This window comes from Myotis lucifugus, unplaced genomic scaffold (assembly GCF_000147115.1).
Source record: "Myotis lucifugus unplaced genomic scaffold, Myoluc2.0 scaffold_73, whole genome shotgun sequence".
In the NCBI taxonomy this organism is placed as follows: Eukaryota; Metazoa; Chordata; class Mammalia; order Chiroptera; family Vespertilionidae; genus Myotis; species Myotis lucifugus.
Genome location: NW_005871121.1, coordinates 4,101,684 through 4,105,133, shown reverse-complemented (window position 1 = coordinate 4,105,133; position 3,450 = coordinate 4,101,684). Strand labels below are relative to the sequence as shown.

At 46.2% G+C, this 3,450-nt stretch overlaps 1 long non-coding RNA gene across 1 annotated transcript in view; it reads right to left on the bottom strand.

Moving 5' to 3' along the window:
• Nucleotides 1–303: 303 nt before the first annotated feature.
• The window catches only part of LOC111826379, a 15,644-nt gene continuing 12,497 nt past the window's right edge, over nucleotides 304–3,450 (bottom strand). The window contains exons 2-3 of the long non-coding RNA XR_002829722.1: nucleotides 2,956–3,040; nucleotides 304–765 (exon numbers count right to left, since the gene is read on the bottom strand). This is a non-coding gene — a long non-coding RNA (uncharacterized LOC111826379). The remainder of the gene's footprint in view (nucleotides 766–2,955; nucleotides 3,041–3,450) is intronic.

Here is a 3,450-nt window from a genome sequence, read left to right as displayed (position 1 = left end):
TGGGGGGCAAGCAGGCTGGCTAGGGGGGGGCAGTTGCGGGCAAGCAGGCCAGTGGGAGAGGCAGTTGGGGGTGAGAAGGCCGGCAAGGGGGGGAAGTTGGGGGCAAGCAAGCTGGCAGAGTGGTTAGGGGTGATCAGGCAGGCAGGCAGGTGAGTGGTTAGGAACCAACAGTCCCGGATTGTGAGAGTGATGTCGGACTGCCTGTGGGATTGGGCCTCAACTGGCAGTCGGACATCCCCCGAGGTGTCCCAGATTGGAGAGGGTGCAGGCTGGGCTGAGGGAACCTGCTCTTTGTGCACAAATTTTGAATACTGGGCCACTAGTCTATATTAATAAAAGGGTAATATGCTAATTAGACCAGGTCAACCAGATATCTCCTGCCATCTGGTCCTCCTTGGTGGGGGCCAAGGCAGAGGTGGTTGGGGGCGATCATGTTGTCAGGCAGAGGCAGTTAGGGTTAACCAGGCAGGCAGTTGGAGGTGTTTAGGAGCGATCAGGCAGGCTGGCAGGCAGGCAGGTGAGCGGTTAGGAGCCAGTGGTCCTGTATTGTGAGAGGGATGTCTGACTAGGATTGGGCCTAAACTGGCAGTCGAACATTCCCTGAGGGGTCCTGGATTGGAGAGGGTGCAGGCCAGACTGAGGAACGCCCCCTACCCTCCCATTAATGAATTTCATGCACCGGGCCTCTAGTATTCATATATTGTACGGCGATGTCCAACTTCTGGTTTCAGGATGTTTTGTGATTTGAAGTGATCTTGGGACAACCTATTTGATAAGAGTAAAGGGAAAAGTCATATGGTCTGCTGGAGTTCTTATTTTCTGGCAGGAGAAGATTCCCTGCCAAATACAGTTTAAAAGAATGGTGGAAGAGAATGATATAAAATTATGGTTTGTGATATTATGAATATGTCCCATTATACATGGCAAAGCTCTAGCTGTTCAGGCTTCTCAGGCCAGGTTACCCCCTGAGAAAACCACTTTTCCCTCTCCCTACTCTTCTGTTTTCTTCAAAGCACCGATTATTATGTGAAAGTGTCTTGTTCCTGTGTTTCCTTATTGTCTGTTACCTTCCATTGGACTGCAGGTTCCATAAAAGCAGGAATCCCACCTCTTTAGTTTGCTGCTGTTCCCATTGTCTAGAATAGGTGTCCTGTGTGTATAAGTGCTCAGTAAATACGTGTTGAGTGAATGAATGAATGTGAAAACTGTATAAGGAACAGATATCTGAGAGTGAGAAAAATGCATATTCACCCAATTTCAATGGGCCCTCTCTTTTTATTGTAAATTATTTTTAGTACAATTATACATTCATGCTGTGGTGATAACAACCTTTATATTATTTGTATGACTAATTTTCTTAGCTGACTTTTCTATGATGCACAAACAAAAATACTTTAAACAAATGTGGAAGAAGGACAAATTTGATATATTAAACAAAACATTTGAGTATGGATTGACTTGAATCTATTTTAATGTGGAAAAATATTTTTATTTTATTTATTTAATTTCTTTTTTATTATTTAAAGTATTACATATGTCTCCTTTTCCCCCCAGTGACCCCTCCCGGCCACTCCCATCCCTCAGGACAAGCCCCCACTGCCCCAGTGTCCATGTCCATTGGTTATGCTAATATGCATGCATGTAATTCCTTCAGTTGATTTCTTACTGCCTCCCCTTTCCACCCCCCGCCCCCTTCCCTGCTTTCCTCTGAGGTTTGATGGTTCACTCCATGTTTCTCTGTCTCTGGATCTATTTTTGTTCATTAGTTTTGTTGTTCATTGTATTCCACAAATAAGTGAGATCATGTGATACTCATCTTTCTCTGACTTGCTTATTTCGCTTAGCATAATGCTCTCTAGGTCCATCCTATTTTTATTTTTAACATGGTCTCATAGGGATCTCTCTTTTAAAATAAGTTTTACTTATTGATTTTAGAGAGGAAGCAGGGGGTGAGGGGGCGGGGAGGGAGAGAGAGAGGTAAATTTGTTGTTTGACTTACTTATGCATTCATTGGTTGATTCTTGAATGTGCCCTGACCAGAGATCTAAGCCGCAACCTTGGCATATTGGGAGGATGCCAACTAAGCTATCCAGTTAGGGCTGGGATCTCTTTCATTTGGTATTAGAGGACAGTATTCACTCATGCCTTGTAAGCTACAGTATCTCAGTTTGGTAGACAGACTCTAATTGGCCCCTCATGTCCCCCACTCCTGGTATCCTCCCCATTGTATAACCCCCTCCTTTTGAGTGTCTGTGGGGAATGTGACTTGCTTCTGGCCAATAGACTATAACAAAGGTGATAAGATGTCACACCTGTGGTTACATTTTGATATTTAAGACACTCTCTAGAGACTCCCTTTGCTGGCTTGAACCTCCGTGTTGAAACAGCCCACTTGGCAAAGACTTCAGGCAGCCACTAGGACCTGAGGTTGACCCTCAGCTGACATCCAGCAAGAAGCAGATGCTCCTCAGTCCCATAACCACGAGGAAATGAATTTTCTCAGTGGAAGCATGCAACTAGTTTAAAACATTGTCAATCATTTATACCTCAGGGGCCAAGAAGGATTTAAGAAGAGGTTTGCTACCAAGGTAACTGAGCTTGAAGGGGGTGACTACTCCTAGGTAAGGATGGACGTGTAACAGGAAAGCTTGGCTAGATACAGACTTCTGTAGCTTCCCTATTTGCTTAGGTCTTGGCATATGAATGTCTCTCTGTACTTCTTGCTTATGTACTTAATATTGGTGAGAATGACCTGGTGGGGAGGTGTGTGTTTACAGGACCCAAGGATGGCATAAGAAGGATGAAACTCAATCACAGACTCCCTGAGAAGCCCTCTGCATTGATGTTAACCATGGCAACATGTATGCAAAAGCAGAAAAACCAAATCAGGGGCGGTTGGTAGCATAATGGTAACTGAACCTGGGAGAAATTTGCATCCTGCTGGACCAAGCTCACCTTTCCTCCATAGCCATAGCCAAGCATCTTCCTTTTAAGTGAGCTCTGGCTCAAATGCAGAGCCTGAGCATTCTTTTCACATCCCCTGAGGAAAAATCAAAAGAGGGACTGTGAGTGGGGGTAGGAAGGAGGCCAAGGACCAAGGCGCAAGGCTGGTGACCAGAGGAGGGGCCAAAATGCAGCCAGCATTCACAGCCCTCTTCATGCTGCTCTTTGTCCTGCTGTGTTTCCTGGGAATCCTGGCCAATGGCTTCATTGTGCTGGTGCTGAGCAGAGAATGGAGGCGGCATGGGAGGCTGCTCCCTTCTGACATGATCCTCATGAGCTTGGGTGCCTCCCGTTTCTGCCTGCAGTGGGTTGGAATGGTGCACAACTTTTACTCCTTCTTCCACCCGGGGGAGTTCAGCAAGGGTCCTGCACGGGAGCTCTTTGGTCTCCATTGGGACTTCCTGAATTCAGCTTCTTTCTGGTTCGGTACCTGGCTCAGTGTCCTCT